Raw genomic sequence first — 24277 nt, 5'->3', positions numbered from 1 at the left:
AAACAAAAACAAACAAACAAAAAAAAAACCAAAAAAACAGCTGCTCTTCTAAAGGACCCGGGTTCAATTCCCAGTACCCACATGGCAGCTCACAACTGTCTGTAATTCCAAGGGATCTGACACCATCACACAGACAAACATTCAAGGAGAATACCAATGTACATAAAATACAAATAAATCATTTTTAAAATAAAAATTAAAGAAGGGAAGGAAGGAAGATAACTCCAGCAGTCAAGGGCTCTCCTGTTCGAGAAGAGCCATCGATTCAGTTCAGAAGCACACTCCAATCTCCAGGATGCCCAGGGCAAACCACCTTAGATGGGCATTTCTTTTATTTTCTTCTTTTCTTTCTTTTTGAAACCAACTCATTCAATTGTCCCTTTCAAGGTAAACAATCAGGGCTGGAGAGATGGCTCAGCGGTTAAGAGCAATGACTGCTCTTCCAGAGGTCCTGAGATCAATTCTCAACAACCACATGGTGGCTCACAGACAGCTTTTCCTTAAAAAAAAAAAAAAAAAAAAAAAAAAAAAAGCGTAGACTCCAAGCCGGTCTGAAATACCGTGGTCTGAACTTCCACCCTTGAGTTTAGACTGGAGATGATGGGCAGTGTTCCATAGATCTCATAGTATCAATATAAGTATCGATAGGTATCAATTTGTGTCGATAGTTTCACAGGGATAAGTATCAATATAGTATCTTATGGTATCAATTAATGTTGACTGTATCTTAGGAATAAGTACCAATGTAGTATCTTATAGTATCAAAGTAGCTGTAGCATTTTCAGACTTTACACCCATACCCCAGGACCATCCAAGAAAGAGGAAGAACTTTCTTCCGCCCTGGACCTCCAAACACATACCACAAAGCAGCCTTGATGGTGGGAGTGGCTTGCCTACTCCAGAATAGGACCTGGGTGGAGGTGGAGGCGGGGCCATGTGGTTTCACATCACCAGAGCAGACTCTTCCATTGTGGAGAGTGAATCTGACTTGGGGAAGATGGACAGCCAGGCAAAGTGTGTGTGTGTGTGTGTGTGTGTGTGTGTGTGTGTGTGTGTGTGTGTGTGTGTGCGCGCGCGCGCGCGCGTGTGCAAGTATGTTGGATACAAACCAGGGTAGGTGATTGGTCTGTCAAGCCCAACTGCATACAGTCCCCAAATAAGAAAGCAGTCACTGTGGGTTCCCAGCCACTGAGCAACCAGGTACAATGCTACCCCGGATTACTCACCTCAGCTTCCGCCTTCCCCCCATGATCCAGAACTGCTGCCAAACCCTCACCCTTGCCAGGGCGCCTGCCCCCCTTACAATCCCCTCTGCCCCCTGGCACTCTGTTCTGCGCGTGCCAAATGGCTGACTTTGACCTTTGACCCAGCCGCACAGCTTGCTCTGGGGAAGTTTGACCTGTTCTCCCCGGAAGCGAAACAACAGGGCCTCGAAAGACGCCCCTTGCCGTGGGAGGAATGGGATGGCCGGCTGTTTACAACCTTATAAAAATACCCAAAGAAGACCCAGAGGGCTCAAGCATGGTAGCCGAGAAGAGATTTCGTTACTGACTACCGGGTACCGGACCCAGAGAGAATGCATTACTTCCTCAAGGTCACAGACAGGAGCCTGCTCTTACCCCAAGCAAACTGCATTAACGCAGACCTCTGAGCAATTCTAAGATGCCAGGCTCACCTCCACTCCTCTCCAATTGAGATGGGAGGAGAGAGAGTGCAGTCTGAGCGGGCTTAGACTGGAGTCTGAAGGCTCCTCTGGCAAGACCCGGCTGCACGGCAATCTGATTAGTGCACAACTCGGAGCTATGATCCGATTAGGCCCTCAGCCCCATCCTGGTTTCCCTGGATGGAGGTGGCTGGAGACGGGCAGATGGCGGATGGAAAAGGGGTCTGGTTTGATGCTGGAGATTAAAATGCTTCCCTGGGGAGCCGCCAGCATTCTCCTGGCCTTGGCAGCGGAGTTAGCCCAGCAACTGGAGAGAGGTCCATTTGAAAAATTAAAGATGTGAGGGAGGTAGAAATATCTCTGGAAATTTCCATCAGTGTGTTAGCGGTGGGGACCCGGCCTGGTCACACACACCCCTTCCCGCCCCAGGTTTTGTTACAGGCTACAGTGCTCCTGCCAAGCCATCTATTAGGCGCCTGCTCTGGGTCTGCCGAGGGAGTGAGCAACGCCGAGTTTGTTTTTAAATCCAAGACACATTCAGAGACCGACATCATCGGCAGATGCACACAACTTCCGGCCTCTTTTCCGCCCTCCCTAGACTGTGAGCAGTGTAAGGAAAGTGGACCGACACTGGCCATTCCAGTGCTGGGACGTCTGCTCGGTTGACCAGGGTGGGTTTCCGGATTTGTAGACTTGGGGGAGCTGGCATTAGTTAGCATTTTAAAATCCAGAAAGAGGGGCCGGAGGGGTGGCTCGGCAATTAAGAGCATTTACTCCTTGCTCTTCCAGAGGACCTGGTTCAAGTCCGAGGACCCACAGGCTGGCTCCCAACTGCTTATAGCTCCAGTTACAGAAACTCTAGCCTCCAGGGACGCCAAGAATACACATAGTACACAGACATACAAGTAGATATAATACATACATACATGCATATATGATAAAATGATAAAAAAAATAAATAAAATGCAGAAGCAACTGTGAACACATTGTTAGGTACAGAGAACAGACAAGTCCAGCAGCCCTTGTGACATCACTACCTCATGATCTGCCTCCAAACTCAGATGTCCAGTGTCTTTCATTCCCTCAGATTCACTGTGACGGCACTTTTAAAAATACAGTCTCGGGCTGGAGAGATGGCTTAGCGGTTAAGAGCACCCAACTACTCTTCCAGAGGTCCTGAGTTCAATTCCCAGCAACCACATGGTGGCTCACAACCATCTGTAAAGAGATCCGATGCCCTCTTCTGGTGTATCTGAAGACAGCTACAGTGTACATACTCTACTCAGAATCTCGTTGGAATCATTTTTCTGCTCCTTCCTGGCAGCTGTCACCCCACTCTAGTCATCAGAGATGAACTTCCCATAGATTATGGAGGTCAAAGGGCAGTGGGGCTGTTTGGCCCCATTACTCTGTGTGATTCCTCTAAACACTGCCCGCATTATGTGGGTCAGCACATCACCCCTGTTCATGGTTGCATAGTGTTTCAGTGTCTGGGTGAGCCCAGCCTACTCATTCATTTACTCGGGGATAGTTGGAGGCGGGTGGGGGGCGGTCTAGACTTTAACATCATAAAGCTGGTCAAAACTTACTCTTGCTTCTGTCAAGAAAACAGGAAAGATAAGGTTGTTCACAGAAGAAGCTCATCTTTATTTTCTGTATATGGGTGTTTTTGGCTACACGTATGTCTGCACACCACATGTGTGATGAGACAGAAGAGGCCAGAAAAGGGAATCAGACGCCCTGGAGTTGGAGTTACGGTGGTTGTAATCAGCCACGTGGGTACTGGGATTTCAACCCCAGTCGTTGTCTACAGTAGCCAGTGCTCTTAACCACTGAACCATCTCTCCGGCTCCTCCCCCACCCCCAGTCGTTTTGTTTTTAAAGGTTTATTTTATGTGAGTACAATGTAGCTGTCTTCAGACACACCAGAAGAGGGCATCAGATCTCATTACGGACAGTTGTGAGCCACCATGTGTTTACTGGGATTTGAACTCAGGACCCCTGGAAGAGCAGTCAGTGCTCTTAACCACTGAGCCATCTCTCCAGCCCCAACCTTTAACTTTTAAAGGAACTGAACCTTTTATTTTCCCACTACAAGGCAAGCGGTCAGTTGCTCCTTTTCCTTGCTCCAGACAGCATGTATTGTTTATGTTTTTGTCCTTGACTACATATTTACTTGTTTATTTATTTATTTACTTATTTTTTATTTTATTTTATTTTATTTTAGCAAAGCTGAGCTTGAACCCAGGCTTTCTGCATGCCGGGCAGGTTGTGCCAGCACAGTACATCCCCAGTCCTGTCGGTGTTTTTTTTGTTTTTTTTTTTTATGTTGTTTTGTTTTGTTTTGTTTTTGACCACTGCCGTGGCTGGGTTGGGCTACCATCAGCATTTGAATTTGGTTTTTTTTTCCCCCCCTAATGAATATCGACAACTTTTCATAGGCTTCTTTGCCCCCAGCTGAATCTTTTCTCATGTTTTCCTAATATGATTTTCTTCTTTGAAAATAATCCTTATCTCCCTAACGGCTTTAGATGTGCAGGGAAAGGATGAAGCTGTCCCAGAGTTCCCACACCAGTGCCACCCTAAGGACTTCCCACCATAAGCCACACTGTCCTCGTGGCCAACTATGACTAAACTTCTGCTTCCAAAAACTGTTCTTCCGGTTTCCTCAGTTTCCCTCTAACTTCTTCTGCTCCAAGATTCCACTCGGGGGACAAATGGCAGGCAATCCACATGTGCTTAGGCCCTTCCTGGAGGTGATGGCCTCTCACACTCTCCTTGTTTTTGATGACCTTGATTACCCTGTTCCGGAATGTTCCGCACTGACACTTGTTTTCTTCTGAGTCGTCTGCAGTCTCGGTTGTTGGAGGTAAAAAAGACCACACACACATGAGCACATTTTTCATTGCACGTAAGGAAGCGCATAATCAGCCCAACTCAGCACTGGGCTGTAGACCTGATCCTGCTGAAGGTATTCCCAGGTGCCTCAGCCTCTCTCCTCATCCCTTCCTTAGCCTCTTCTTTGGAAGGAAAGTGTCTCAGCATAAGCACACCCAGAATGGGGCTTGGCACTCACCCCTAGAGAACACAGGACACAGCCTCGTGGACCCTGTCTGTTTTCTAGATTACAGTTTAACTCACCTATCACCTTGGCACGGACTCTACGCTTGGATGGGTTATATAATATGGAAACAGTTTGTATAGTTCATCACCCCAGCGGTGGCCGCTGGTGTCTCCTTAGCAACTTCCATGCCTCCATATTGCCCATCAGAGTGATGCTGCCCATCTGTTTCAGGGCACCATACCCCTCTAGCACAGACACTCCAGGATCACCACCTGTATTACTTGCTAGGGTTTGAGGATCAGTCATCTCTGTGGAACCCTGGCTCCTGTCACAGAAAGTGATATTAGAAACCAAGCTCTGGATTCTCCTGATGCCTCTCCCCCCAACCTTCATCAGACCTGAGGCTCCTGAACCATACAGACGGGAGTGCGTTGTCCTCTGGGAGGCTCTACCCAGTGGCTGGCTTGGACAGATGCCAGGACATGCACAGCCAAACAATGGATGGAACTCGGGGGCCCATTTTATGATTTCTTAATTGCATTTTTTTTTTTTGGTTCTTTTTTTGGAGCTGGGGACCGAACCCAGGGCCTTGTGCTTCCTAGGCAAGCGCTCTACCACTGAGCTAAATCCCCAACCCCTCTTAATTGCATTTTTAATTTACATTTTAAATGTTATCCCATGTCCCCATCTTCCCTCCAGAAACCCACTACTCCCCGACACACACCCTGCTTTTATAAGGGTACTCCCCCACCCACCCACTCCTTCCCACCTCCCTGCGCTGACATTCTCCTACACTGGGGCCTTGACAGGACCAAGGGCTCTCTTCCCATTGATGTCTGACAAGGCCGTCCTCGGCTACATACGCGGATGGAGCCACGGGTCAATCCCAGTGTAACCTCGGGATGGTTGTTTAGTCCCTGGAACTCTGGGGTATCTGGTTGGTTGATATTGTGTTCTTCTTATGGGGTTGTAAACCCCTTCAGCTACTTCAGTCCTTTCTCTGACTTCTCCATTAGGGATTCTGTTCTCAGTTCAATGTAGGCTGTGAGCATTCGCCTCTATATTTGTAAGGCTCTGGCAGAGCCTCTCAGGAGACAGCTACATCAAGCTCCTGTCAGCATACACTTCTTGGCATCAGCAATATTGTCTGGGTTTGGTGTCTGTATATGGGATGGATCCCCAGGTGGGGGAGTCTCTGGATGGCCTTTCAGTCTCTGTTTCACACTTTGTCCCCGTATTTCCTTCTGTGAGTATTTTTGTTTTCCCTTCTAAGAAGGACTGAAGCATCCACACTTTAGTCTTCCTTCTTCTTGAGCTTCATGTGGTTTGTGAATTGTATCCTGGGTAATTTGAGCTTTTGGGCTAATACCCACTTCTCAGTGAGTGCATGCCATGTGTGTTTTTCTGTGATTGGGTTACCTCACTCAGGATGATATTTTCTAGTACCATCCATTTGCCTAAGATTTTCATGAAGTCATCATTTTTAATAGCTAAGTAGTATTCCATTGTGTAAATGTACCACATTTTCTGTATCCATTCCTCTGTTGAGGGACATCTGGGTTCTTTCCAGCTTCTGGCTATTATAAATAAGGCTGCTATGAACATAGTGGAGCATGTGTCCTTGTTATATGCTGGAGCATCTTTTGGGTATATGCCCAAGAGAGGTATAGCTGGGTCCTCAGATAGTTCTATGTCCAATTTTCTAAGGCAAAGGACACTGTCAATAGGGCAAAACAGCAACCAACAGATTGGGAAAAGATCTTTGCCAATCCTACATCCAATAGAGGGCTAATATCCAAAATATACAAGGAACTCAAGAAGTTGGACTCCAGAGAATCAAATAACTCTTTAAAAAAAAATGGGTACAGAACTAAACAGAATTCTCAGCTGAGGAATATCAAATGGCAGAGAAGCACCAAAAGAAGCACCTTAGTCATCAGGGAAACGCAAATCAAAACAACTGTGAGATTCCACCTCACGCAAGTCAGAATGGCTAGGATCAAAAGCTCAGGTGACAGCAGATGCTGGCGAGGATGTGGAGAAAGAGGAACACTCCTCCATTGTTGGTGGGATTGCGAGCTGGTATGACCACTCTGGAAATCAGTATGACCACTCTGGAAATCAGTCTGGCGGTTCCTCAGAAAACTGGAGCTTGGGGACTCTCATGAAAGAGTAGGAGGGGGGTTGGGGATTTAGCTCAGTGGTAGAGCGCTTGCCTAGGAAGCGCAAGGCCCTGGGTTCGGTCCCCAGCTCCGAAAAAAAAGAAAGAGTAGGAGGAGGGATGTGCCCTGAAGAGAATGGAAGCTCCACAGGAAGATGCCTGGACCCTCAGTGCTCAGGGTCCATCAACTGGGGATACATGCAAGGGCTGGACCTAGGCCTCCCTGAACAGATGTAGCAGATGTGCAGCTTGGTCTTCATGTGGGGCCCGAGCAGCTGGCGTGGGGACTGTCCCAAAAGCTGTTGCCTATATATGGAGTGTGTTCTTCTAGCTGGGCCGCCTTGTCTGGCCTCACTGGGTGGGGGGAGGCATGGCCTCGAGGAAACTTGAGGTGTCAGGGTGGAGGGAAGCCTGGGGTGGGGGGTTCTCACCTGCTTTGAGGCGAGGAGGAGGGAAGGATTGTGGGAGGGGGTGGCAGGGAGAGCAAATAGATAAAACATTAAGTTAAATTAAAAGTAATAATAAAAAGAGAGAACAGAGAGAGAGAGAAGAAGGGAGAGGAGGAGGAGGACCAGGAGGAGGGAAGAATTGTGGGAGGAGGTGGCAGGGAGAGCAAATAGATAAAACATTAAATTAAATTAAAAGTAATAATAAAAAGAGAGAAGAGAGAGAGAGAAGAAGAAGAGGAGGAGGAGGAGGAGGACCAGGAGGACCAGGAGGACCAGGAGGAGGAGAACCAGGAGGAGGAGGAAGGGAGGGAGGGAGAGAGGGAGAAACCAAGATCTGGGGAGCTAAAGACATAGCTCACTTGGTAGATGCTTAGCTCCGATCCATCCCCAGCACCTTGTAAACTTGGGGTTGGTGGGGTACACGCATAATTCCAGCACCAAGAGGTAAGGGCAGGAAGAAAGGTAAGGGCAAGAGAGAGAAGAGGAAGCTGTGAAGGAGACACCAGAGGCCAACACCAGGGTAATATGAGCAACACAGACTATGTGCCAGCCTATGCAACCTGTGTCCAAATTCAAGGCCATCCTTGTACGCCTAGGAATTGTACTGACAGTATGAGTGCGAGAGCACAAGAGACTCTGTCTCAAAGGGGGTGGCGGATTAGCTACGTCTTACGTTCTGAGTAGCTCACTGCACTAGCGTTCCTGGACCCCTCAGTGGACCAAAGGTGTCTGCGTGCACACTCACGTGTGAATACTTCAACATGTACTTAGGGTATATTTATGAAGCACCATTCCATGCTGATGTCCCCAGCTTCAGTCTGCGGAAGGGACCTCAGGGACCCTCTGGCTTTTTTGGCCCATGTCCTCTTTCACTACCCCTGTGAGATGCCACCAGCTGTTTACCCAGTGGTTCAAACTATGCACAGCATCCTGGGAATTGCCGGGCACACCCCTGGGGGATGACTTTACCATCGAGAACCCAGGACCCTTCTCCTGATCTGGCCTGAGTTAGTCATCCCTGTGAGGTTGACCCCTGACCCTCCCACCTCAGTATGATCTGTGAATGGGAAACACAGGCGAAGGAGACAAAACAACTGTTCTGCCCTGGCTTCCTCCTTTCTGAGGATGCTGATTGACGCTGAAGAGGGGAAGGACCTCGTGTATCCATGCAAGGATTTTTTTTCAAGGTCGTAGCAACACTGAGCCAAGAGCAAGTTCTTCTCCTAACTGGGGAAAACCCACTGGGTACTCGGCTCTATAAATGACAATTTCCTCTCTACCTTCATCGGGGCTCGGAGGACTGTCCTCTGTAAATATAACTTTAATTTTTTTCAAATCCTATTTTTTAATGATGATTCTTAAAAGCTTTAACCTTCCCTGTAACCCACCACCCACCAGAGGTAGCAGAAAAGAAAGGATATGGGGGGAGAGGGGAGTGGACCTGTTTAGAAAGTTTCTTTGGAGCAACTCCTATCTGTGTTGTCGGGAAATCAACAGTTCGGTTCCCAGGTTAGCGGGCAGAGGCAGCTCGATCCCCTTGCAAACACCTCACGGATACACCAGCAGTCCAGTTCAGTAGAGTCGGGTTAGCAACAGCGGTGACACGACCTACCAGAGACAGCCAGGCCTCAGGCTCAGCTTGAGTCAGCAGGAGGGACCAACAGGAACAGCAGTTCTCGGCTGTGCTGGGCTCAGAGAAGCGAAGATCAGCTAAGACTCAAGACTCACAAGCGTTGCACGGCTAGCTGTACCAACAAGCCAAGCTCAGCCTCAATCACTCTGTCCAGTCCTATTTGTACCCTCCAAACATCATGTGTCCTCCATGAGCCTTGCCCCAGCACATGCATCCCATCGGCCCAAGTGCTTGGAGTGGCAGCAAACCATAGCACACCACCAGAAGTTTCTTTGGTGCGTTTTTCCCTATGGCATCCTGACAATTGCAGTTCAATCATGCAATGTAAGGTGAACCAATACATGTGCGTCGTTAGCAAAGAATCCTTCATCACGTGTCCTTTCACATGCCTGTTTTAGCAAAACATCCTCTCCTGTGTCTGCTTCAGGGAAACATTCCTTCCCGAGTCTGCCTGAGCCTTTCACACGTGTTTCTGCTTTGACAAAACGTTCCTTAGGTGTTTGCCCCAGCAAAACGCCATCCAACCGGCTTCCCAAAGAACTCTGCTTTTCCAAAGTTTCTGCTTCAGTCCTCTCTTCCTCTCTGTGGTTTCTTTGGCCTTGGGTTCTTCTCTGACATTCGCCTAGATTCTCGGGTGTGGAGCAGCATTCAGAACTGGGCAGGCCTCTTTTTAACTCTGACCTCTAACCTATGACCTCAGCCATCTTTACCTCTCCGACTTCCGGCTCTATGTCCCCAGCTATGGGATACCAGTCCTCCAAAGAGTTCAGGCCTCCTTGTCCTGATCTATTTCTTTCTTTCTTTTTTTAAAAAAAGATTTATTTTATGTATTATATGAATACACTGTAGCTGTCTTCAGACACACCAGAAGAGGGCATCAGATCCCATGACAGATGGTTGTGAGGCACCATGGAGTTGCAGGGAATTGAACTCAGGACCTCTGGAAGAGTAGTCAGTGCTCTTAACCGCTGAGCCATCTCTCCAGCCCCCTGATCTATTTCTGTTCCCCACTACCACTACCAGGAATGCCAATCCTGCATCCCTGATATCCAGGTCCTGGGCACCACGGTTCCAAGTGCCCCACCAGACTTCAGTTATTTGAGGCAGGCAGAATTTGGGTTCAGGTTCCATCTACTCTTCGGCTAGGACAGAGCATCTTCCAAAACACTCCCGAAGATCAACCCCTAGCAGTTGCGAGGATTTCCCTTCGAGGCGCATATGATCTGCGTGGTGAGTGTCGTGCGTGATCTAGGTGCAGGCTTGATGCTCTGAACATTCCTTGTGGAACCGAGGAAGTCTTGCTGGATTCCTGATGTGCATCTGAGGGGTACATCGTCCACTGCCAGGCCTCTGATGTTGTGACCCAGTTCTTCCCAGGTCCGGCCTTGAAGATGCAAGCCTGAGAAAGGGGGCAGTGATGTCATTTTCACACACACGAACAGACGCACAGGCCTGCCGTAACTGGAGTCTCGTTTCTTCATGCATAATGCCACAATAAAAGGGCTGAGGTCGGGACCCGCTCCTCGGTGTTCTAGTCTTGGTTGTCTGAGGCCGTTTGCCCATAGCTGTGAGTCACTCAGGCCCTGAGCTTACACCACTACACGAGACTGGAGGGCGTCATCTTCTGTCGTGCCCACCAATGAGCAAGCACGGCAAAAAAGGAGGTCAGGAGGGGATTGAGTTCAACCACTTCCTGTCTCGTCTTCTTTTTTCTCTTCATTCTAAGGGTGGCTGAGAATCAGAGATATCCCAGAGCACAGGGGATCTCAGAGTGGGAAAAAGAGCAGGGATCCCTCTGTCCACGCAGCCACCATAGAGCAGGGCTGTGGTCACTCGGCAGTCCAAGAAGCCAGGCCTCTGAGCAGTTGACCCAATGCCTTTGTGACCCTCATCTACATCCGAGCATGTCTGAATCCTTGACTCCCTTCTTTCTGGTTATCCCAGCACTTAACTCATACCCATGTTGGTGAGCCATGGCTGTGGAAGGCTGGGTGGGTGCCGACCCCAAGGTTGGAGAGCATGGGGCTGTGGACAGCGGGGTTAAAGGCATTTCTGCCTTGTCCTGGGCCATGGTGCGCCCTTCGTCTAGCGATTTACCTTGTAAATATCCTGGTGTGTGAGCGAAGCCATGAATATTCAGGCGATTTGTTTCTCGATGCTGTCAGACAAGGACGTGGAAATGCTCTGTGTGCGAGCGTGGGGAAAAATCTCCAAAACGTTAGGTGGAAGGTGCGCAGCAAAACGCTAGCTGGCTGTCCATGCCACGTGTGGCCAGACTCTGCCTGGTGGAAGCCTCTAGCTGGGAGTTCTGCCTGGGAACTCCTACCGCACACAGGCCTCACGTTCCTTTGAATGGGAGCTGCACAGGGAAAGTAACTCCAGACTAGGTACCATGCATGAGCAGGAAAAGACTTCTCACTGTGTATGGGGTTTGAGCTATGCAAATCAACTATCCACTTAATAGAACCAAGACTTTAAAATTTACCTGGAAAAAAGTCCAGCCGTGGTAACTCATCCTATAATTCCCGGCACTCAGAAGGCAGAGACGGGAAGATCATCATGAGTTCATGGTCAACCTGGGCCATATAGTGAGATCTCCTCCAAATAGCACATCTTTTAAATTCTGGAAGCTGCTGCCTTTGTTTCCAGTGTGTGTATGTGTGTACACTTGTATGTGTGTATGTGTGTACATGTGTGTATATGTGTATGGACTGTGTAAATGTGTGTGCACATGTGTGTATGTGTGTGCATTGCATGTGTGTGCATGTGCATGTGTGTGTCCTTGTTTCGAGTATGTGTATGTGTGTGCACATGTGTATATGTGTGTGCACAGGTGTGTATGTGTGTACTGTGCATTGTGTGTGTGTGCACATGTGTGTATGTGTGTACGTGTGCATTGTGTATGTGTGCACATGTGTGTATGTATGTGCATGTGCATGTGTGTGCACATGTGTGTATGTGTGTACATGTGCATTGTGTATGTGTGCACATGTGTGTATGTGTGTGCACATGTGTGTATGTGTGTGCATGTGCATGTTTTATATGTGTGTGCACATGTGTGTATGTGTGTACATGTGCATTGTGTATGTGTGCACATGTGTGTATGTGTGTGCACATGTGTGTATGTGTGTACATGTGCATTGTGTATGTGTGCACATGTGTGTATGTGTGTGCGTGTGCATGTTTTATGTGTGTGCACATGTGTGTATGTGTGTACATGTGCATTGTGTTTGTGTGCACATGTGTGCACATGTGTGTACGTGTGTATATGTGTGTATGTGTGTGTGCATGTGTATGTGTGTATGTGTGTGCACATGTGTGTATGTGTGTGCACATGTATGCATGTGTGTACATGTGCATTGTGTATATGTGCACATGTGTGTATGTGTGTGCACATGTGTGTATGTGTGTGCATGTGTGTATTGTGTGCACATGTGTATGTGTGTGTGCATGTGTATGTGTGTGTCCTTGTTTCCAGTGTGTGTATGTGTACACATGTGTGTATGCAAGTACATATGCGTGTGTGTGTGTGTCCCCTCTTGTTATTCACTCACATGTGCACACACAGACACACACAGCACACTCCCATTGCTAGAGTGGTGCACCAGAGGGTCTTTCTCTACCCTGACCAATCCAAAGCCTGCTCGATGCCTTCTGCAAAAACCATGTGGGCTGTCTCCCTCCACCCCTGGGATGAATTTTGACTGCAGGGGGTGCTGCCCAGGCCTGGACGAATCCTCTGTTTATTTCGGCAGCTTCCTCATACATGATCTATGTTTCTATGTTCCATCTCTTAGTATGTTAACTTTTATTTGTCTTTCTACATATGTGCTCCATGTCTCTGCCAGTGATTGCATTTACACTTTCCCTCTCTTACCCAGCAATGCTCCACATCCCTCTGTGGGTACCACGATCTGTGGCCCTGTGGCCACCCAAGCTAAGAAACCAGTGTCTGCCCTCACCTCAAGCCTAGTGCACCCCACCCCCACCCCAGCATGACAGTCACCAGAACATGTCCCCCACACCCGCCAGCCTTTGCTGAATGAGTGAATGAGCCCTAGTGGGCTTGCCTACCCATCCCTTCTGGAAATCTTCTCGCCCTCCCCCCAGGGTTCTCAGGAGTCCCCAATACTGTGACAATGGAAGCAAGTCCTTCCTTCTCCGCTGGGGGGGTGGGGATCAGAAGAACTCAGTAGCTAGAGGTAGCTAGTCACGCTTCCGAACCCAGTCACAGGGCAAGCTCAAGGCTCGTATTCCCACCTGGGTGTGCCCGTGTGATAGCAGGATTGATAGATGACCCAACAAGCACCCCCCACCCAAAGCCACCCTCCCCCAGGCCACCCTCATCACTATCCCAGGGGTCCCCACTGCTACGTCCCCAAAACTCCTGTACTTCCGCAGCAGGAGGCTGGGCACTTCATGGTTTAGTCTGTGCTGCATTTCGAGACAAATTCAATTAGTTTTAATTAGTACAAATTTAATCCATTTTAATTAGTTTTAACTAATTGTAAACTCTTAATTAGTAAAAACTCAGGTTTTACACCCAAGAATTTCAGAACGAAGGCTCCCCTTTACCAGTTGGAAATAACGGGGACATGGCAGACGTTGGGGGGTGGCTGTCAGGGCCTGATTCCCTCATAGGGTGTCTGTCAGCTTCCTTCCCACCTGAGGATGCCCCGGTGATGCTTGGATCACGTGGACGGGACCCTAAGGCTTCTGCCTATATGATACAATGTATCTCCCTACCACTTCCCTACTCTTTCCACTGGATCCTTGGAGTCTGAAGGGCTGCTCCTCCTGGCTCTACACCAGTGCCCGTGTGCTTTGGTCCCCCCCCCACCCCGGAGCTGGGGACCGAACCCAGGGCCTTGCACTTCCTAGGCAAGCGCTCTACCACTGAGTTAAATCCCCAACCCCTGTGCTTTGGGTCTTTTACCGTGACCTTTGAAAGGTTGATCCTGGGTTCCTGCCCATGGAAGGGATGAAATCCAGAGAGATCCCCAAGACCTCTGTCACTCCCTCATCTCCACCATCCGCCCCCGAAATATTGGGGAGCCAGGATGCTGAGGCAGAGTACAAGGACCAGCCCTGCCCAGCCTCCCAATTGCGAACCCCCACCCCCGTTCCCCACCCTCCTCCAGCTGTCTTGGTCCTGGAGGCTCACAGGACAGAGAAAGCAGTGGCTGGGCATGGTGAGAAAAACCTCCAGGTCTGGAGTCAGTGGCCTGGACTGAGGAGGGTCTCCTTGCCTTCAGGGTCTGTATCCAGAGCCCAGATTAGCCGAGGCTTCCCAGGCTGCAGGGTGGTGGAAACCTGGAGACACTGGGCAGGCAGGCAGGCAAGCCATCTTCTTACGATGCCAATGGAGGGCGTTGGCCTGTGTTAAGTGATGTCCTTTCACTGGACAACCCGATGTCACCTCACTTCTGTGACAGTGGATTTCCAGCTCTGTCTCCTAGAGATGTGACCCGTGCCAGCTGGGCTTATGCCTCAAGCTGGCACTGGGGGGGGGGGGGCTGCCAGTAGAGAGGACACCTAGAGGCACTTAACACACATGGACAAAACGAAAAGGACAGCCTACCCTATCCAACAGGAGTGGATATGCTTGGTCACACATCTTCCACCTTAGATCACAGCCCAGCCGAAACAGGAAGCAAGGGACCACATATCTCAGGGATCTTAGGAAGTACCGTTCCTGCAACTGTTTTGCCTCCTTTTGTAGCCCAGCTCCTGGCTTGCATGAGCTCAGATGTCCCTAATCAGTGGGCCCTTACCTCAGCTCCTCTGCCCTGAAGAGAGAGGTTGAGCCCGGGACATAGCATCAGACTTAGACAAGGATCTAAATCAACTTTGAATTTCAGGAAAAAAAACTGGAGAAAACCAAGTTCCTGAGGTGTAGCACCGGGAAGCGTTGCTTGGAAATACTAGTGAGATGTCAGGAGACAGTATTTTGGAAACAGGAAACTGGATCTGTAAACATTGTCAGTGAACAGGTAACCCCCCAGGGAGAGGAGGAGGCAGAGGAGTCTTTGCTGAGTCTCAGCTCTCGCTAGAAAAATAGGATCGACACACGGTGTTAGGGTTGGCTAAATCAAGTCAGAGCTCAGAAAACAAATGCTAGGGCAATTCTCGTCAATACGGCAAATGGCAAATGGAGAAAAAGAATACTTAGTGCCGTTAGCAATAGACAGAAGCTGGCGGCACCCAAGCATCCATCGTGGCTGATAGGCAAAGGGAAGGCCCGGGCACACAATGAAGACTTGCTCATCCGTTCAAAGGCAAAGCATTCTGGTATACGCTACAGCGTGCAAGGACCTTGAAGACATTGTGCTAAGCGAAACAAGCCAGCCGCAGGAAAGGTGCCATCGATTTCATCCACAGGGTTCCTGCTGTCCTCAAACCACCGACACAGAAAGCAGAGAGGTGGCTGCAGGGGCCGGGAAAGTAGAGAGGTGGCTGCAGGGGCCGGGAAAGTAGAGAGATGTCAACGTTTAATGGGGGCGGAGCTTCAGTTTGGGGAGATGGGGCAGTCTAGTAATGGCAGTTATTATATAGCCATGTGAAGGATTCTGCCACCCGGCTGGTCACCCGAAAGTGACTCAAATGGTGGATTTTGCCTCTATATGTGTTTTACCACTCATGAAGAATAAACTCGTAACAGCAGCCTGGCCTGGGTTAGGGTGGGATGGGGGGCCAGCTGTGAGGCCAAGGGCCACCCTGCTCTTAGTCCACTGTGACTTGAGACCTGGGAATTCTCTCGGGTTGGCAGGGGGATGCAGTCTTACATGCATTCGCTGTACACTCTGGAAGCCTGGTGATGTGTAACTATTGCTCCCCTTAGAGCAGTGGTTCTTAACCTTCTTAGTGCTGCGACCCTTTGATACCTCTCCTCACACTCTGATGACCCCCACCACCACCATAAAATTACTTTTGTTGCTGCTTCATAGTTGGCATTTTGCTACTGTTATGAATCGTAATGTAAGTATTTCGGCGCTAGAGGTTGGCCAGAGGGGTTGAGACCCTCAGGTTGAGAACCACTGTCTTAGAACTCATACCTGGGTGACTGCACCAGGAAGACATAGTGTAGGAAACACTAGCTTCCCAGAACTTCCTAGGGAAGAAGCACCCTCTAGGGAAGGAACCCATGGCCTGCTAGCCACCAGAGCCAGCATGGCTGTGTCAAAGAACAGAGGCTGCACTGATCTCAAGCCAAGGGCCAGCCAAGGCTTCCTCTTAGCCTCAGAGACATCTTTGGATAGAGCCTTGGGTTTGCTGGGAGGTAAGGAGCAGTGTCTCCCAGGCCAATGTAAAAGAGACCTAATACCCCTTGTCTCCTGAAATGTCTTCCTGCTAGCAACAAGGACGAGCAGCTGGTTCCTTGTGTCTGAGGGCCCCATGGACACTACAGAGTCAAGGACAGCCTCAGACCAAGACTTCGGCTCTACCCCGCTGTCCTGGGCCAAGTACCTCCCGAATGCCACTGTAGATTGTGGTGATGGTGCTGTTCCTCCTCACAGGGGTCTCAGGACAGCTGCATCCTGGGATTGGAAGCCAGAGGTAGGTCTGTTTGGACTATCCTGACCTGAACCCGTGGGAGGTATCATCCCTCTGCTCCACTGGGCCTAACCGGACCCAGTAAAACCCCGTCATGAGCCCTGCAGCCACTGTGTGACCACCCTGCCCCCTAGTGGCATGACCTACACCTCCCTGCACCGGCAATCATCCAGTTCCGTTGGGTTTTATTATCTCAACCATGCAGCCTTGGTGCGCTTCCTGCCACCCTGGAGAGACAGAAAAACTGAGATCGGAGGGTTCTTTGAAGTATAACTCCCGTTCAGTGCTACCCAGCACGCGACCCCTCACTGTCTTCCAAAGACTTCGTGCATCTCAGGAATCCAGAGAGCCCATCTGGTGACAGCGGACCCTCGGGTACAAGAAGCGGAGTATACGCGGGCGGAACTGGAACCCGACGGGAGGGCAGGGGAGGGCGTGCAGGACTCAGTACAGCCTGGAGCAGCAGACAAGCTCCCTCATCCCACCCTCGGCTCCCCGGGGCACAGGAAGAGCACACTTGGTTGGTTGTCAGCCGCTGAGATCTCACCATCTGTGCCACACACGGCAGCAACAATGGCTGCTGTGAAGTGGGTCAAGAAGTCTGGCGCTCAACTGGACGCTGGTGGCACGAGAGACTAGAGGATGTCACCAACCCCGCCTGACCACATTTCCCCTGACTACAGCTATATGTAAGAGGTGCAGGCCATTGTAGACTTTTACTGTTCTCTTTGAGTATCTGGTTCTTTCCTGGTTAACTGGCCCACTTTAACTGATTTCTCTTCCTTCCTTCCTTCCTTCCTTCCTAACTTCCTTCCTTCCTTCCTTTCTTTCTTTTATTTACTTTTATTTTTTTTTATTAACTTGAGTATTTCTTATTTACATTTCGAATGTTATTCTCTTTCCCGGTTTCCCGGCCAACATCCCCCTAACCTCTCCCCCTCCCCTTCTTTATGGGTGTACCTCTCCCCACCCTCCCCCCATTACCACCCTCCCCCCAACAATCACGTTCACTGGGGGTTCAGTCTTAGCAGGACCAAGGGCTTCCCCTTCCACTGGTGCTCTTACTAGGCTATTCATTGCTACCTATGAGGTTGGAGCCCAGGGTCAGTCCATGTATAGTCTTTGGGTAGTGGCTTAGTCCCTGGAAGCTCTGGTTGCTTGGCATTGTTGTTCATATGGGGTCTTTCTTTCTTTTTAAATATAAGTGAACACACTGTCACTGTCTTTGGACACATCAGAAGAGGGCATCGATGGTTGCGAATCCCATGTGGTTGCTGGGAATCGAACTCAGAACCTCTGGAAGAGCAGCCAGTGCTCTTAACCACTGAGCCACCTCTCCAGCCCCTGAAGTGATTTCTTTTTTTAAGATCGTTACAGATTCACAGGGCAGTCGCGTAAGATGACGCAGAAAAAAACCCAGCATCCAGGTGAAAGGAACCCTGCTTCCCACACAGGGAATGCTACTGAGTTTTATGTTGGGATGGCATAACTGGACTCCTAGGCCGATTAGTTCCGGATGCTGGAGGGTTTCATCACATCAGGTCTGGCTACTTACAAACAAAGTAAATCAGAGGAAAAGTGAGAGGATTTGAACCATGTTGGGAAGGTGTATATCACCCATCTCAGCCTACCTCCAGCCTGCGTGGTTGGGGAAGGGAACGGAGGCACTTAGGACCCCAGAAGCCTTGATCGCTGGCTCAGTCCTGGATCAGCAATGAGGCTCTGAGAAGTCTTCCAGACCGAGGCTTCAGTGGAGATGCCTGTGAGGCAAGAGTGCGGCTCGGGGGACACGTCATCACAGGTGATGTAACTGTGGCTCCGATGTTCCCGGAACCTAGGGTGGTTGAAGGGCTGGGGCAATGTCTGGAACCACACCCTGGTGCGTTCTGAAGACGGTAAGAAAGCTGGCCGTTCCTGGTTTCTGTGTTCTCGCTGTTGGGCTGGACACATTCCTTGGATGATTAGCATGTCTGAGTGCAACGGGTCAGAGTCCGGTGCAGAGCGACAGAGACAGATATAAAACAAAGAGCTGCCAGCTTCTTCCTGGCGTTAGTTCTTTTGTGGCCGAGGCAAGAGTCAGCGCTTTCAGCCACGGTGGTTCTTAGTACCTGTTAGTCATAATTAGAAGCAGCCGACCTTGAGATTTACAGAACCTGAGGGAAAGGTCGGACTCAATCCTTGAGACAGCCCTACCAGGCTGCCTTCTCTCCCCGGTGCCAACTGGCTATATAAAGTGGGCAAACAGCTGAGAGGCCACCCGGGCCAGCTAATTTGGACTCTTTAAAGCCCAGAAGTGCTCTTGCCTCCAGCTGGGCATTGGATCTTAGCATCACTGAGGACCCAAACTATCCTATTCTGCCCTCTTTCTCTGCAGTGTTCCCAAGCCATTAGGCCAGTAGTCAGAGGTGACTGTGGGTTAGGCACAGTCCCCTGGTCCATCTGAGTCTTCTCTCTGGTGTCACATACAGCATTCCAGCAGAGCCAGCTCCATGGAAGGACCTGGTTGGTCCTGACCAGGCTGGCGAGCCAAGGATGGGACAGTCCTCGACGAGAGAGACGAGAGGAGCTCAGGCAAAAAGGCCAGGAGGCTCTTGCAGAGGGGAGGCATCTGCATCAGAGCAGGTGCCGAGGAAATAAAATGAGCGCGTCTCGGGGGACAGCTCGTGGGAGCCCCACAATTGTGCTAAAGTGTAGGAACATGTGGAGGTGGGTGCGCTCTGCCTTGGGGTGGTCCTCACCTCAGCGAAGCGCCGGAGACGCGCTAGAAAATGCACAATAAACCACACTGCCAGACGGTTTTATTTTCTTGCTAACATAAAACACACTGCATAGAAAAACGCCTTTGAGAGTCCGTGAAAGAAGAAAAAAATTTTTTAAAGACAACTTCAAACCCAGTCACAGATCAAAGCTTAAAAGTTTCTAAAGATTACATTTTTAAACTTCTGTTAAGTGTTTGTTTGTACATTATGTGTGCGTGTGCAGTGTCCACAGAGGCCAGGAGCAGGCATCAGGTCTGGAATTACAGACTATGGTGAGCCGCCCTGTGGGTCCTGGGAACAGAATCTGGATTCTACAAGAGCAGCAAGGTCTCTTAATCTCTGAACCATCTCTCCAGCTCTGATGACGGTGATGATGATGACGACGATGATGATATAAATGCGTGGTGGGGGTGGGGGTGGGGGTTGGAAGATAGCTTAGTGGGTCCGGTGCTTGCCATACACGCACAAGGACTTAAGCGTGACCTCCCGTACCCACATCAAAGCCTGGTATGGCAGTATGTGAATGAGAGCCCAGTACTGGGAGAACGGAGGCAGGTAGATTCCAGGGGTCATCGGGCTAGACCGTGTTTCTAAAACAGCATGCTCCAGGTTCTGTGAGAGACCCTGTGTCAAAAAAACAAGACGGCTCAAGAGGGTAAAGGCAGGGCTAGAGAGACGGCTCAGTGGTTAAGAGCACTGACTGCTCTTCCAGAGGTCCTGAGTTCAATTCCCAGCAACCACATGGTGGCTCACAACCATCTGTAATGGGATCTGATGCCCTCTTCTGGTGTGTCTGAGGACAGCTACAGTGTACTCACATACATAAAATAAATACTTTTTTTTTTAAAAAAGAGGGCGAAGGTGCCTGCTGCTCAAGGCTGAGGACTTGAGTTCAATTCCTGGGATCCGTGTAGTAGGAGCAAAGCACCTCCTTCCACGGGTTGTTCTCTGACACACTACATGAGCTCCGTGGTGTGTGTGCACACATCCATACTTGAAAACAAACAAACAAACAAATAATTTTATTTTAAAAAATGCAATTTCTTAAAATAAACAAACAAATGGATGTTTTGTTTGTTCGTTTGTTTAAAGGTAGAGAGAGAGATCGAAAGATAACCAGTGTCAACATCTGGCCACGTCTGAGCGGGAACCCCGGCACACACATTTCTCCAGGCAAGTGCACGTGGAGGGAAAAACAAAAATCCCGGCACCCGAAAATATTCTAATCAGTGTCCCGACTCAGTCCTGGGTCCGAGGAAATCAAACCAAAGCAGCATCTTGTTCATAGACTAATGATTGGGGCACGCTTCCTACCGCAGGCACCGACGCAGCTCACCGGAGAGTGGGCTGAGGAAAGTCAACTGTCAAGCGTTCCTTAGTTTTACTATCTGTGGGGAAATACGTGCGACTGAAACATGACAGACATGGACTCTACCTCTTGGCTCTAGGACACCGAGTACTGCCTGTACCCAAAGGCCGATGTACTACTACCCAGCTGGCTACGTGCCCTACTACCCATGGCCTCCCAGGGCCCAGCTTCCTGCTGCTGCCTTTCTCCTGGCTGCACTTGCCTCACTCCCAGTAGGGCAGGGAGGAGCTCTGGATCTGTCCCACCCCAGGCCTTTCACCCATGCACCACAGAACGGAAAGAAAAAAATCATCTTTATTGAGGTGCAATTCACGGGCAAGAAACACACGGTCACGTGATTGAGGCTGCTGCACCCGAGGACATTCTGCCTGTCGTGAGTGTTCCCATTTCCCATTTAACCCAAGAGTCCAGTCCTCCCCAGTGTCCTCTGCTAGTCAGAGGCTTGCTGCCGGAACAGAGTCTTGCCACTGGACAGGGCACACAGGAAGGACCCGGGCATCCTACCAACAGCACCAGGATTCTGAAGAGTCGCCCAGAGCTCCAGTCACCACAGAGGTCATGGGATTGTCCTGCTGCACATCTGGGTTGCTGCTAGACGTGAGCAGTTCCGAATAAAAATGCAAGAGGGTTGTAGGGACATGTTTTGCTTCTCCCCAGAAGGGACTGTGTGGGGGAGACAGGGAGTTAGCACAGTTGACTTTGCAAAGCAGATGTACCACTTGCCACCCCGTGTCGTCGCCGGCACTTAGCGCTGTCTGGTTTTAAGCATTAGCCTCTCTTGAAGGCATGCCGTGGTCCCCCCACTGATTGGTGAGGGACGATCGTGATATTAGTCACACTTTTGCATGCTCAGGGCTCATCTGTTCAGATCGTGCACATTTTACTTTTATTACACTTGCCCGGCGTGTGCACGTGCTTGCCACCACACGCATGTGTAGGTCAGCAGACAATGTACAGGAGTCGGTGCCTCTACTTGGGTCCCAGGAATCTAGTGCAACTTGACAAGCGTGCTAACGGTTGTCTTTTTTCCCAATGCTGGCCCAGATCTTTCGATCTTAATTTAAAAACTTAGTCTTTAAGCTACGAGGGTTTTTAGGTATTCTGAATACATACCCTATATGGATATTTTCTCCGAGGTGTGTCTTGCTTTGTTGATCATTTAATGGTATCTTTTGATGCTCAGACTGATAATTGTATCTTTTGGAGACTTTGCTCCCTGGATCCTTAATGCCTGCCTAAAGGAAGGACTCTTACCCTTGGCATCCTATCTGGGCAGATGTGGTCTCCTTTCTAACCCCAGAACTTAGGACAACGGCTTGGATGTTGAATGTCCCCTGAAGGCCCACATGTTGAAGGCTTTATTCCCGGTGTGATATTACAGAAAGATGATGGTACTTTTCTTTCCTCTGTGTAGCCCTGACTATCCTGTAACTCACTTGGTAGACCAGGCTGGCCTCGAACACACAGACATCCACCTGCCTCTGCCTCTGTAAGTGCTGGTATGTTCCACCATACATACCTAGCTGTTGATGGTACGTATAAAGGAAAGGACCTAGTGGGAAGTCTTTAGGTTACCAAGTGCACAACCTTGACCTTGAAGGGGATCCAGCAATTTCCTGTTTCCTTTGGTTACTGGCTGTGACGTGAGCGGCTGTGTTGTTTTCCCAGCTCCTGCCATGGCCCTCTGCCTCACTACAGAACCAAAGCAATAAGGCCAAGTCACTATATCACTCAAGATAAACCTCTCCTTTTGATCCGCTGATTGTCGCAGGACTTCTATTCAGTGGTAAGGAGGCACTTAGGACTCCTTATGACGAGCTCCCTCATTCCCGGTATCCATTTCAGTTCCCACAGGGACCTCTGTCGTTCTTGAACTCCAGGCCGTCTTTCCTCAGCGAGACACTTGTGCAGGGTCAGTCCTTTATAGATAATCTTCATGTCCTGTGGTCTCTATACCACATGCCCCCTTTTTTTTCTCTTTAAGACAGAGTTTCATGTAACCCTAGGCTGACCTGGAATTCACCGCGTAGCTAAGGTTGACTATAAACTTTATTGTTCGTTTGAGACAGGGTCTTTTTACACATTCCTGGCTGTCCTGGAACTCATTACATAGACCAGAGTGGCCTCAGACTCACAGAAAGTCGCCTGCCTCTGCTTCCCGAGTGCTGGGATTAAAGGTATGAACCACACCACGCATGGCATTTAGCCTTTTCTTTTAAACCATGAGTTTTTGGTCCTTGGTCCTCTTGCCTCTACTTCTTGAGTCTACTGGGATCGGCAATGGATTAGGGTTTGTTTTTTTTTTTTTTTTTCCACCGTGAACTGAAGTTTTCAGCAAAGCAAAAAACCACACATGCTGGTGTCGAGGACTACACAAGAGCGGCCCACTGATTACAGCCTCAACGTTGTGGCATGCTGGAATGTTGCAGATCCAGGGTCGATTTCTCTCCGGCTATGTTTAGTTCCCTGAAGAGCAGTCATTGCTGGCTGCTGAGTCTGACCCAACAACACTTTGGATTAAATAAAACCTTTACAATGTATCAATGGCTTCTGCCAACCCTGAAGCTGAGAACGTCCTGGGAGAGCATCCAAAGCCCATAGCAGAGACTCCTTCTTTGCTCGTCTGTAACCTGCCCACCTAGTTTTTCCACCAATGGACTTGGGAAATGCCTTGACTTGTGATGTTCTTTTGTTCCGGGGGCATAAAAGTTTGTGCAACTGCTTCTATGTCAGGACAAGCTAGTTAGAGCAATCGGAGTCTGCATTCCTGAGCCACGGCCCCTCATATTGGGTCAGAGTTAAGCATCCCGTTCTCCAAGGGGATGATAGGATAGGGGCTCCTTCACATTCTGTATTGTGAAAACAGGCTTGGACTCCACATTGTAAAAGGGAGTGGGGGAGGGGGAGGTGCATCTTATGAACAGCCCAGCACAGACACACTGCTAATGGCTTGTTTGTTCCGACTTAACCCTTCCCAGACCGGGTGGCTCTAAGGTATACAAGGTTGACACCAGGAGAAACCAATTTGACTCAGCATTTTAAGAAGTGCCTGAGCCCAGGGGAAGAAGGGAAGAGAGCAAGGGATGGTTAACAGGAGAAGCACAAACATCGCAAGTTCAAAAGTGTGCCTGACCACCAGACAAGAGGGACAGGCCTGAGTTCTGGAAAGACCTACATTTCCAGTTCTCTCTCACTTTCTCCCTGTGTAGCTGTGGGCCAGAAAGGAGCTGCAAGATTGATGTCTAGGAAAAGAGTGGAAGAAAGTACTATCCTGGCCAGCCGGGTTGCTGAAACCTGGCTGAAGGCCCAGGGGCAAGAAGGGTCCCATTCATCACTTTTCAGGATCCCAGAGGGGTGTGTGTATCAGTGTGTGTCTGAGTGTGTCAGTGTGTATCTGTGTATGTGTGTATCTATGTGTCTGTGTCTGAGTGTGTCAGTGTGAATCTGTCTGTGTATGTGTGTATCTATGTGTCTGTGTCTGAGTGTGTGTGTGTCTATGTGTCCGCGCGCGTGGGTGTGTGTGTGTGTGACAGCAGGCCCCTCACCAAGGTGCCTGCTATGCCCTCTTCCTTGCTGACAGGGTGTAGCAGACATTTTTCCCTCCCACTGACAGCATCCAGACCTG

The 24277-nt window shown here is 49.6% G+C and overlaps 1 protein-coding gene and 1 long non-coding RNA gene across 15 annotated transcripts in view; one reads left to right on the top strand and one right to left on the bottom strand.

Moving 5' to 3' along the window:
* Pcbp3 (poly(rC) binding protein 3) overlaps positions 1 to 18299 on the bottom strand; it is a 263941-nt gene extending 245642 nt beyond the window's left edge. For 4 of the 6 annotated variants that reach the window (XR_015644623.1, XM_087597160.1, XM_087597167.1 and 1 more), the window contains exon 1: positions 18156 to 18299. The gene's annotated coding sequence lies outside the window, so the exon portion shown is untranslated. Of the gene's footprint in view, positions 1 to 1226; positions 1369 to 18155 lie in introns of those variants that run through there. The other 2 variants (XM_087597168.1, XM_087597172.1) reach the window with 1 other exon arrangement.
* On the top strand, positions 16702 to 23327 carry LOC147998574 (uncharacterized). 9 transcript variants are annotated; one of them, XR_015645679.1, is made up of 8 exons: positions 16702 to 17213; positions 17892 to 18325; positions 20376 to 20456; positions 20732 to 21025; positions 21128 to 21249; positions 22498 to 22564; positions 22722 to 22829; positions 22981 to 23327. It is a non-coding gene; the product is annotated as an uncharacterized LOC147998574 (long non-coding RNA). The 9 variants fall into 9 exon arrangements; XR_015645677.1 differs by having other exon boundaries at positions 22067 to 22564; XR_015645681.1 differs by having other exon boundaries at positions 17079 to 17220.
* Positions 23328 to 24277: the final 950 nt, after the last annotated feature.

Source organism: Rattus norvegicus, chromosome 20, assembly GCF_021556685.1.
Source record: "Rattus norvegicus strain SHRSP/BbbUtx chromosome 20, alternate assembly SHRSP_T2T, whole genome shotgun sequence".
In the NCBI taxonomy this organism is placed as follows: domain Eukaryota; kingdom Metazoa; phylum Chordata; class Mammalia; order Rodentia; family Muridae; genus Rattus; species Rattus norvegicus.
This window is presented reverse-complemented; position numbering and strand designations above follow the sequence as displayed.